A 13,231-nucleotide genomic window follows, 5' to 3' on the forward strand; every position below is an offset into this window, starting at 1 on the left:
CTCATGCCACTGCTGATCATGCAGGCCAACTTCTGGCCTGGCTGATCCGCCAAGAACAAGCCCGCAAACCAATAGGCGCGCTGGAGATGGCACAGGGTTTCTAATGCACACGCAATGGGACATTCACGCAGCCCTGACACAGCACTATAAACGCCTATACCAATCCTAAAATCACCATGAACCACACACCCTCCCAACCTTCCCAGGTCAGGTACAGCTACCTGAGGCGACGCAGGCACAGTATGAGATACTAGACCTACAGATCTCACCAGAAGAGATTAGGGAGGCAATCATTTACAAGGCGTACCAGGTGTCATTGGTGCCGCGTCTGCACACCCTCTATGCAGCTGTTGTGGAAGAGGGACGGCTCCCTCCTTCATTGTGTGAAGCGCACCTGATTTTACTGTATAAACTTGGAAGGCCCCCACCGACATGGCCTCATACAGACCCCTTGCCCTGTTCAACACCGACTATAAAGTCTTAGCAAAATCCTAGTGGATAGACTAGTGCAAGCGGTCCCCACTCTGGTACGCTCAGACCAAAACGGCTTTGTGCCGTACCGAAACACCTCACTCAACCAGCTTTGTTTTTTTCGAATCGCAACTTACGCCACATGCGAATGGCCGAGAGCAGGCTGTCTCATACTTGACCTTGAGAAAGCCTTTGATTTTCTCAAATGGAATTATATGTTCACAACTCTCGAAAGGTATAAGCTAGGCCCGCTTTCCTACAGCTGACCCGCCTACTTTACACGAACCAAGTGGTGAGAGTGAAGGTGGGACCATACGTGTCGGATGTGGTCCCAGTGCGGCGGGGGATGAGACAAGGCTGCCCATTGTCTCCTCTTCTTTTTGCAATCGTGATGGAGCCATTGGCAGAGTCACTAAGAACACAGCTATATGATGGCACTCCATTAGGTGATGGCACGCACAAAGTGTCGCTATACGCCGATGATCTGTTAATATACCAAAGAGACATCAATCAAGTGCCAGAATGGCTGGCCCAAATTCTTCAGGAATTTGCAGCCATTTCAGGGTTAAAAGTCAATGTTACCAAATGTAAACTATATGCCTTTGGAGAGGAGTGCTACGACCCAGGCCTTATGCTCAATGGCGTGCGAGTGCAGATATATTTTGCTACCTAAGCATACGAGGGTATAGCCAACCATCATACCTCTTTGACGGTAACCTGGGCAGGGCGCAAACGGCCATGAGATCCCAGATGCAATTCTGGAGCACACATGTGGCCCTGCCGAGATTTATGTATTACTTCATCAATCTGCCCATTTATGCACCCTCTTCCTGCTTCACCGCTTTGGAAAAAATGGGCAGAGACTTCATCTGGGGCCCCAGTCGACATAGGGTGGTGGTTAAAAAACTATATTTACCTACAGACTAGAAGGCCTGGCAGCATCTTGCTTTGAGCACTACTACCTGGCATCACAACTTTAATGGATTGCCAGATCGATGGCAGATCGCCAACATGACGACATGGCAACTACACGCCCATTGTACACACTACCTTGCGCTCTTCCACCCCGGTGCGGGAGCGCATCCTTCGGAGCCCCAATTTCTGAACGTGGCCTACAGGTGCTACCATAGAAGCCTACACTTAGCCCAAAGCACAACACCCTATGCTCCAGCGCTCCCCTTAGAAGGCGCTCCTAGGGGACAGACAATACTTACAGCTACCGAACTTCAACATTGGCATGAAACGGTAATACAAACTCTAGGAGATCTTTATAGTGAAAGCTCGCTTATACCCTACACAGCACTGGTAGAAAACGATGGACTCCCCGCAGGGCAATTCCTCCTACATTGGTCTTTGGTGGCTACACTCTCGATGAGGTCGGGGGATCTTGCTACAGAGCCACACACACACCTCACTGTGCAATACTTTCATGTTATGTGACGAGGCAGACATCTGATGCAGTGGTTTGTAGCCTCGCTGCAACACCATGCAGCGATAAACTTATACCCCCTCAGACACAAGTGGGAGCATGACTTGGGCCGACAACTTTTGGACAAAGAATGGGAGCGAGTGTTAGCCAGCCTGGTTCAGATCCCTAGGAACACGAGATGCCGACTTGGTGCACATGCTCCTGGGTTGCACCAGCCTGAGCGCATATTGGAGAGGGTTGGCAGACACACTTCGTGTCTGCATCAATAGAGAGATACCCTTTGATTGGACAACGTATCTACTGAACATGTGCCGTAGGACACAAAATACCAAAGTCACCTCCAGGTTCCTAGACCTGGGCATGGTGTCGGCCAAGAGGCTAATCACAAAGAGGTGGAAGGCACCTGATCCCCCGCACATACAAGCTTGGTGGCGTTCTATTCTTGCGTGGGCTAGAGCCAAAGGTATAGCGATTCGGTGAGAGGAAACCATGGGCCTCAGGAAAATACCTATATCCACAAGCTGGGAAGCGATACTGGCAGCGCTACAACTAGGTGCGGACCAGCCAGACCGGTCCCTGCAGACACCTCACCTGGTGGGGTAATTCCGTGCATGCAACCAACACTAGACTGGCTGCCCTCAACTGTGCACTGCCACTCCAGTGTACGCATCTACTAGAAGCCTGCCGTCACCTCAATAGGCGGGGGCACAACAGGTGGCACGCACACGCACAGGCATTAGTAAACACATGAAGTCACTCCAACTCAGCTCCAAGTTTTATGCCCCGACCCCTAGTTTTTATTGAATGTGCAGTACACCATATTTACCTAAACAAAACTGGACTTAATATGTTACTCGCTATATGAAAAACATGCAAGAGAAATAGTTTGACTGGGCATGTGCTGTGTGGTCAAGAAAATATAATGCATTAAAACTGCCATGCTACCACACCTACTGAACAAATGCACGTGAAGTAATAACCATTGTTAATACAAGAAGTATAAACGATGATGTTGCTGCGTGTTGCAGCAGAATGTTCTGATTACTGGTGATAAAAATGTAAAATCAATGAAAACATTTAAAGAATAAAAAATAAAGTGTTATACCAAACAGCTTCTTAAAAAAATCTCATCACCTCATACCTCAGGAAAAAGATACCAAGGCTGCTCATATTTCCTTAATGGATTATTCCTACCAGCATACACTGCCACAACCTAAATATTTTAGCCTGTCATTGATTAAACGAGGGGTACCATTTCCGATTTCTAATGTTGCAACTTCAATGACCATGCAATTGAAATAGATAAAAAGGTAAACTTGTCATATTGGTTCCTTATTGTAAGAATATTAAATGATATGAGTCTGAAATGTCGATCTTGTAATATGATTTATTCAAAAGATGGATATTAAGCAACGGTATGTGTTTCGCAATATTGATCAATTGTAAGTGCTCCATTCAAGGTGCTTTTACTTGTACAACTATATGGTCTGGTACTCACCGAGTCCCCTATTTGCCTTTTGTAACCACAGCCCTTGTACGGATGGGGTCACTCTCCCTCCTTCAAGGCAATCAGACCACACCAATTTTTTACTTTTTGGAATAGGGGGTGTTACCCCCCGGACGTATTTTATTTCAAAATTAAAAAACATTGTTTATTCATATTATGTACAATTACGCAGAAAGTCCGGATACATTGTTAGACAGATGATGTAACGTGGCTAACCTTAAACTCTAATACACATGACACTCCTACCATAAATCTAACAATGCAGAAATTCACTTTCTGCGTGTCCCCTCTAGAGCCTACGGCAAGGTCAATGACTGGCAGCCTCTAGATCCCAGCAAACTACAATTACTCCGCTGGAGTAGGCTTGCGCTGGGGGTACAGCTTATCGGACGGATATTCTCCCCTGGGCCCCCTCTACACCCTGTGCCTTACACTCCATAAACGGGGGCTGCCAAATTCGGCATACTTGCGCCTTGATGCGCATGCGCGTTCGAGGGTGGCCACAGGCCCCCTGGGAAGAGTGTCTCTCCCCCGGCCCCCGCACCCCGGCAGCCTACCTACTGGCTGTCACTGCCCCTGGAGTTACATGGTTCTGACCGCTAAGGACCGAGACTATGCTTACCAATCATGACCTTACCGTCACAGGACAGCATAGTTGCCCGACTATTTGTCCTCCCCCTCAGCCCACTAGGAAGGTCTTGCCCTGTAACTCGCCCCCCCCTAAACTCAAGTGACCCTTCGTCCTAGGCAATCTGGGTCATTACCCCCTAGGCGCAAGACCCGGGTTGCTGGTGGACCCTGCCTGGAACCACGTGCCTCCTGCCCTGTCCCTGAAACTGTCCTTGTTCCTAACTTTACGCACCCTGGCCTCGTGACACTGCAGGGACAAATAAAATTAGAATGTCCGTCAATGTATTGCCCTATTGACAGGCTAAAACTTATGCTACTGCACATGATACTATGTAACAGTGTACTGATGCAAACCAGCGTCTTGGATTGCGCAAACCCCTGACTCTTGAACTGCAAGACAGTGAAGCGTAATACATCGCCACGTAGCAGAAGTGGCCCTGACAATTTGCTGACATTGCGGAATGGGTCACTTCACAGGTGTCATCTTTATGGATCCACCATACATAAAGGAACAGAACACACAGTTGATTAGCGCTCCTAGCCTTAAGATAAGAGCTAACACTTACGCTACTGCACATGATGCTATGTAACAGTGTACTGACGCAAGAGATTTCTCCCTGAGTCACATGTCAAAGAAAATTGCAAACTTACGCTACAGCACGCGATACTATGTAACAGTGTACTGATGCAAACCAGCGTCTTGGATGGCGCAAAACCCCTGACTCTTGAACTGCAAGACAGTGAAGCGTAACACATCGCCACGTAGCAGAAGTGGCCCTGACAATTTGCTGACATTGCGGAATGGGTCACTTCACAGGTGTCATCTTTATGGATCCACCATACCTAAAGGAACAGAACACACAGATGATTAGCGCTCCTAGCCTTAAGATAAAAGCTAACACTTACGCTACTGCACATGATGCTATGTAACAGTGTACCGATGCAAAAGATTTGTCCCTGAGTCACAGGGCAAAGAAAATTGCAAACTTATGTTACTGCACGCGATACTATGTAACAGTGTACTGATGCAAACCAGCGTCTGGGATGGTGCAAAACCCCTGACTCTTGAACTGCAAGACAGTGAAGCGTAACACATCGCCACGTAGCAGAAGTGGCCCTGACAATTTGCCGACATAGTGGTATGGGTCACTTCATAGGTGTCACCTCTATGGATCCACCATACATAAAGGAACAGAACACACAGATGATTAGCGCTCTTAGCCTTAAGATAAGGGATACCCTCCATGTCCCCTACGCCTTTTCATACCCTCAGCCCAGGTTCCAGAGATACGGTGTGATAAAGCGAACATCACATGTGCAAGCCACGCGGCTGCTTAGGAACTGTGTCTGTGACCACATACGCATCTAGTGACAACGGTGTAAAACACAGCGTGCACAGATATTGTATGATATGACCTAGACATCCAATGCCAGAATGCGCACAAGCGTAGATACCGTGACCCGAAACAAGGATCTCCCCTTCGGGCACAAGGGCGCTGAGGAACTGTGTGACACCCTCCTAACCGCATGAGCGTACCAGCACAAAATTGGGGGAGTGATGAACCCCCAGGCAAATAAAGCTTGATGGCACAAACGCAAAGGGCGTATAGATACCGTGTGACAGGACATGAACATACTTGTACCTAAGCGTTCAGGGCCAAGGATCCTGAAATACTGCGTGATATAAGATAAGTGATCATGAGTGTATGAGCCCAAAGGGTGCATAGGTACTGTGTGACACCACCAGGCATATCTTGTGCACACTGGTGCAGAGCCATAGTGTGACATAACCTGCTTCAAATGGGTATGCTACTTGACAACAGACTCCTAATTCCTACCCGTACCTGCAACAACACCTGCGTGCCTATGGCTACTTGACAGCTTCATAATTCACACATGTCACAGCCTACGCGTGCCTAGGGGACTCTAGAAGGTCTAATAGGATGTAGTGATATTACAAGTACCGATACCGTATGTAATTGACCAAACAGAGGCAGGCGCCTCACGAGATTGACATCAGAGACCTGGATTTGATTGACGTGCCATCACCCCGGCTTGGAATGTCTTGATGTAGCGCCCATAATAGGATGACATGCTACCCTCTGGAAACAACGACAATGACCACCCCGTGGCAAACGAATGGACCCTTCGTGGGTGCACAGCATTGTGTTCCTAGTTCTTCATATTGACCGGACATATTCGTACTCCACGAGCCAGTTCTACCACAAAATTGTGGCTTGCAATTAAAGCAAGCTAAACTCAGCTGTCTACAATTCTTAAACAGGCAGGCGTATGTTTGTATTCGCACGGCTTCGTTCGTGGAACTACACGAATAACTGGTAATATATGCCTTGTTAGCTGACCCGAAGCATGGCTTTTAAAACTACCTCGACATCATACTTTCAGTTCTAACTGTTGGGCATAGCCTTAGTTTCTTTACAAAAGAGAAGGAACATTGCATGTGACTTTCAGTAAGAGCGCCCAGCATAGCGCCAGTTCCTTTAAGTGAGGAACATTGTAATCAAAAACCAATTAAAAGCACCTAGCATATCCAGCTGCCTAACCTGAAGGACAAACAATTTTCAGAGATTTCGAGCGCGCTAAACATAGTACCTGTACATCACACTACCAAATGAGCATGCCAGAGTAGTATCACTTGCATAGCCTGCTGGTCGTTGAAATTAGATTTTTCAATAATAGCGCTAGCGTAGCACCAGTTGCATTGGCTGGTGGCTTTTGAAACCTGGCCATGACAGGCTGAAACCTACTTGCTCCCCTGCACATTGAGGCCAGCTCATCCGATCTGCGCAGACTCATACCGAGTGCATTCGGACTCCCAGGTCAAACAGGATTACTTTAGAAGCCATCCCAGAGTCATTGAATGATCCTCCAACTACTATAGAAGTCATTTTCACATCATCAGACATCATCAAGCTCTTGAGGTCATCAGCAGAGCTTAGAAAAGTGAGCCTGATGACCTGAGGATGACTTGAAAATGAGTATCTGATGACGCCACAAGATGTGATTGTTACTGATGATCAGAGGATGAGCAGTTGATGACTTCTCAAGATGAGATGGTTCTTGATGATTTGAGGATGCTTCAGTTGCCAGCAGTTCTAAGGGTGCTGAGACAGGTCCCTTTAGGGCTCTCTATCCTTACTCTCAGCGTCTGAGTGAAAAAAATATAATCTTAACTTGGCAGCAGTACTTCCCTTCACTGCTTTTGATGTATCTTTAAAGGGACTCGCTACAGTTCTTTCAGTCTCATCTTTTCCGAACGGAAGCATTTTAACTATTTTATATAAAGATGCCATTATTGTTGCTTATTTATCTTATGCAACCAACACCTATTAACAAAGCCAGTACTCTTGGCTTGTGGTAGGTGTAATGTTACTTGTTGTATTATGTATATCTAGATGCAAAGACAGAAGGAAGCAGCAAAATACCAGTCAGGTGGCACATAATGCTAAGCAGATATTTCGAACTTATGTGTTTTAAGCCACACCCTTAATTATCTCAGCCAGCCCTTTGAGAGACCCCCAGTTTTTTTATCCCACTTAAAGCCCTGGTGATACGCATGACCTCTGACTGCCTTTTAGTTCAGAAATGTAATCAGATCTGGGCCAGAATTGTTTCAGTTTACTTTTACTTTTAAAAGATAAAAAATAATATGATTTAGCACGATTCAGCGTTTAAAACATATATTTACTTGAATTTTAAAGACACCATATTTTAATGTAACATGATATTTGTTGTATGCTGACATACAAAATATTTTGAAATTGTGCTCATGCACCGCTTTTACAACCTGAGCCAACCTGTAACTTTGGTCTTGCTATTAATTGGTACGCTCGCCTACCTTTGCATTGTATGAGGCAAGTTAGGACGAATATATGTTGTTATCCCGCATTCTTTCATCCCGCATACCATCACTCCGCATTTCATCACTCCGCATTTTTCACAACGAAAGTACCATTACTCCACAAAGCCATAATTCCCCAAACTTTTACAATGCATATGACTTTATCACGCATGCCATTACAACGCAAATGCATGTGTGGTGAAGTCATATACTTTATAAAAGTACTTTATTAAATATATATATATATATATATATATATATATATATATATATATATATATATATATATATACATATCTTTTTTGTTGTTAAAATAAAACATTTTTTCTTTTAGATTTTATTTATATGTATATATATTTGAATATTACATATATATTTATATATATATATATATATATATATTTAAAACATATTAATTTATTAATTACCCTTTACACCCTAAAAACTAATCCCACCCTAGTCCCTTTAAATACCCCTGCACCCCATAATCATAACCCACCCTTACTCCTTAAAATACCCCAGCACCCTTAAACACTAACCGATTCTGACCCTAACAATACCCCTGTACCCCAAAACCCAAACCTATCCCTGAACCCTAAAAATACCCCTGTACCCCAAAACCCAAACCTATCCCTGAACCCTAAAATTACCCCTGTACCCCTAAACCCAAACCTAGCCCGGAACCCTAAAATACCCCTGTAGCCCAAAACCCAAACCTAGCCCCAAACCCTAAAAATACCCCTGTACCCCAAAATCCCTTAACCCTAAAAATACCCCTTTACCCAAAAAACCAAACCTAGCCCTGAACCCTAAAAATACCCCTGTACCCCAAAACCCAAACCTAGCCCTGAACCCTAAAAATACACCTGTACCCCAAAACCCAAACCTATCCCTGAACCCTAAAATTACCCCTTTACCCCAAAACCCAAACCTAGCCCTGAACCCTAAAAATACCCCTGTACACCAAACCTAGCCCTGAACCCTAAAATACCCCTGTATCCCAAAACCCAAACCTAGCCCTGAACCCTAAAAATACCCCTATACTCCAAAACCCAAACCTATCCCTGAGCCCTAAAATTACTGCTTTACCCCAAAACCCAAACCTATCCCTGAACCCTAAAATACCCCTGTACCCCCAAACCCAAACCTAGCCCCAAACCCTAAAAATACCCATGTACCCCAAAATCCCTTAACCCTAAAAATACCCCTTTACCCAAAAAACCAAACATAGCCCTGAACCCTAAAAATACCCCTGTACCCCAAAACTCAAACCTAGCCCTGAACCCTAAAAATACACCTGTACCCCAAAACCCAAACCTATCCCCGAACCCTAAAATTATCCCTTTACCCCAAAACCCAAACCTATCCCGTCTTTGGAAGGGTCACAATAAGGGCCTCGCGCATCGTTGCCGGCAGTTCTCCCTGATCTAAAGCCTCAGCAAACATTGTCGCCATGTGAGGTAAGATTAAGTCTACATATTCTTTATAAAATTCAGAGGGCAAGCCGTCAGTGCCCGCAGCCTTACCATTCGGCAATGCAGCAATCGCGTCCCTGAATTCTCTCTCCGTTATATGGTGCATTAAAAAATCCTGCTGCCACTTTGACAACCAGGCCAAAGCTACATCCTCCAAATAGTGCGCTATGTCATCTTCGTCCGCCGTTTCATGATGCTCATACATTTGTGTGTAATATTGCGCAAAACAGTTCAGGATACCATCCGCATCCGTTACAGATCCCTCCCCATCTGTTATTACTTGCACTCCACAGTGTTTAGCCCATGGTTCCCTGATTCTGTCTGCCAGTCCGCGTCCCGGTCGACCACCTTCCCCATAATATCGCGCCCTAGTGCGCTTGGACAGATGCTGCACCTCCTGATCCGCTAGCTCATTATACTCAGTAACTTTAAGACGAATATCAGCTAAAATAGAATCTGCCGGTTGCCGTTCATAGAGACGTTCCAGACCCAGCAGTTCGCGTTCTAATCTGGCCATTGAATCCCGCAGTGATTTAGGTACACCTGCCTGTAGGCCAATGCATGCCCCACGCACTGTAACCTTGAATGCCACCGAAACTACGCCCATATCGTCTACAGAGCCAACATTCTTGGTAAAATACTCATCAATTACTTCCCGCAAGCCCTCGCGCAACACTTGATCTAAAAACGCCGCAGCCTGCAATCTCCACGAAAACGGCGCAGGCGCATGCGCTGGCAGCATCACTTCCATGAGCACAGGCGCATGATCGGACAACGTGTGAGGTAAATGTTCCACCTTCATCACCCATCCACTAACATCTTTCGACACCAGCCAATAATCTAGGCGGGACCAGGTATCATGCGCAGACGTGTAACAGGTACCCTCCTTTGCGCCAGGTTGCCCAAGGCGCCACACATCCACTAAGCCAAGCTCATGCATACCATCCTGCACCGCTCCAATCGCTCTCTTATTTGGGCACAGTCTGTCAGCCTTACGATCCAGCTCTGGATCTAAGGTCACATTCAAATCACCCCCACAAACTATTGCCGACTGGGGCAACGCATACACCTTATTACATAAAGTAATATAAAAATCAGGATCATCTATATTTGGTCCGTAAACATTAACCATTGTTATCAGTGTACCACACAATTTGCCATGTAAGATAATATATCGACCCTCTGTATCAATGTCCTCATATAGACTCACAAAAGGTATCTTCTTCTTAATCAGTACCATGACACCCCGGGCATATGAGGAATACGCAGTCGCCAGTCGTGTCCCCGCCCAATGTTTAGCCACTGCTTCCGCAGCCTGCCCCCTGAGATGCGTTTCCTGCATAAATACTACCTGCACATCATGCCTATTCAAATACGCCAGTACCTGTCTGGTCTTCTGCGGCCTATTCAATCCCCGCACATTCCAGGTGAGCCAGGTAATCTTGCCTCCCTTATCCATGAGACACAACTGCGTGCAACACCTGATACAGAACCAACGGACTCCTTCGTATCCAGCAACAACAAGGCAAGTCCCAACCTTCAATAACCAATGAGAAAGCTTGCAAGCACAAACCATAGAGCTGCACCCGAATAACCCCCCTTGTTCCCAACTGCATGACAATAAACAAACCCCAATTCCACACCCCTCCCCTCACATACCCCCACCCACTTCAGCTCCCCCAACATGCCAAAGCCACCCCCTACCCTCCACAACCCCCCCGCACCAACTGCCATCCAACTGTGGGGTACTCCCATATGTGGGGGCGTAGGTGCACAAACTCCCGTAATAAGAAAAACGGAAGGTGACCAAACTACAAGAATAGCATCCATCGTCCACAACTAATAACCTGCAACCCGTTACCTACTCAGACCCAAAACAGCACAACATGAGAGATCAGAGCCCCTTCCCGGTATCAACATCATGAAATCTCAATATAACATTCAGAATCATTGCTTCACAGCACCCATTACCCCCAGCTGCGCATGCACAATATATTAGTCATAATATTAAACAAAAGCAACATCGCAATGGAGGAAATCAGGTCCAACTGAAAGAAGATCCCAAGAACCACCATGCACGGCAGTTCAGCATAGCAGATGGCCAAAACGTTATGCATAGAGTTGCAGTCAACTATCCTCGCCCATCTCATCTCCTCCGTCCTGCTCCGCAGCTGAATCACGCCTGCGTTTTTTCTGTTTCTTAGCATAGTCCATCGCGGCCTTCGGCGAGGTGAAAATCTTATTATCCGAAGGTGCACCTATGCGCAGCCGGGCAGGGTATAACATGGCGTACTGTATTTCTTCTTTCCGGAGGAATTGTTTTACATTGTCTAATTCCTTCCGTGCAGCCTGAACCGCCACAGTGAAATCTGGGAAAAATTCCAGCCTGTTTCCCCTGGTATTCAACAGAACCTTTCTCACGTGCCAATCTCAAAAGAACATCTCTGTCTCTGTAGTTCAGTATGTGAGCTATAATGGGGCCCGGAGGCGCGCCCGGCACGGGCCTCTTCGCTAAGGAACGATGTGCACGTTCCACAATGAACAGTCGAGAAAAATGTTCAGCCCCAAAGATGTCCACAAACATACGCTCCATAAATTCATCCATTCTGCCCACATTCGTAGACTCGGGCAGCCCCGTGACGCGGATGTTGTTGCGCCGGAACCGCGCCTCCAAATCATCATTTTTGGCCTGAATAATCGCAAGAACCCGCTCCATGTTAAATGCTTTGTCAGCGACAGTTGTAAGACCATCCTCTGTGGCCGAAACCCTCTGTTCCACCTCGCCCATTCTCTCATTCTGTCTCTCCAGTTGCGTGGACATGTGGTCAAGCCTGTGGTTCACCGCCTCCATAGAGCCTTCAATCGACTGCAACGTCTTCTGCATGGCAATGAGCGTGGCCTCCAAGTTCGGTGAACCCCCTGATGCTCCCGCAGTTTCAGCATCAGTCGTGGCCTGTGATGAGGACATCACCGATTTGCGCGATTCAAACGTAATCTTTGGTTGATTCCGTTCAGGCCTGCCCATGACGCCAACGTCTGATTTAATCGCTACGATACTTATGAAGGGTACCTCTGAGATTGCCAAGCAGGATAAGGGAGGCCATTTATCCCAACTGGTGGACCCCGCAGCAAGACCTGCAGCGGTGTAATACCGCAAGCAGCCTGTATCAGGGCAATGGCAGCCACCTATCTCACCGCTTCAGCAAGAAGCCAGGCTGCCGCAAACCGTTAGGAAACAAGCTGTCGTTTAGTTCAGGGACACCGCTATTTACAGCCTTGACAGACAGTGTCCAGGCCTCGATGGTAGTGTTGTTCCCCGGCGGGGGTGCCGTCTCAGCACGCCAATGAGTGACCGTGCGGCTGAACGTCTTCTGCTGGCCGATGTCGGGGATCCGCGGCCTGCACACTGAGGACCACGTGTGGGTGTCCCACTATTGGGCCGCTGCCTCCCGGGCCTCACCGGCGATGTCAAGTCCCCCAGCCGCCGCTCACCGCCCCGCCGTAGCCCGCCCCCACCCTCGCCACCCACAGCTTGCGCAGCCGCGGCCCAGCAGCAGCCGACCGCCACCTCCGCAGCCCCGGCCTCCGCCGGACCCCTGTCCCACTCACCGCAGGCAGCTCGGGCGGAGCAGCAGGCCCGTCACAGCTGGGAAAAGCAGTCCCGGGATCAGTAGCCGAGCCTCAGCACTGCCAGTTGCCGCCTTCTGTTCTCCACTCCAGCCGCTAGATATTTCCCCGCATATGCAGGCCAGCGCCAGCCGCCATTTGCTGAAGCGCACGGCAGGGGTTGCAGGCTCACAGTCCCCGGCAAGGAAGGTCGCCTCCTCCCAGAATCAGGTCAGAGCAACGCTGCTGTA

The sequence above is a fragment of the Lissotriton helveticus genome, chromosome 12 (genome assembly GCF_964261635.1).
Source record: "Lissotriton helveticus chromosome 12, aLisHel1.1, whole genome shotgun sequence".
Lineage (NCBI taxonomy): Eukaryota > Metazoa > Chordata > Amphibia > Caudata > Salamandridae > Lissotriton > Lissotriton helveticus.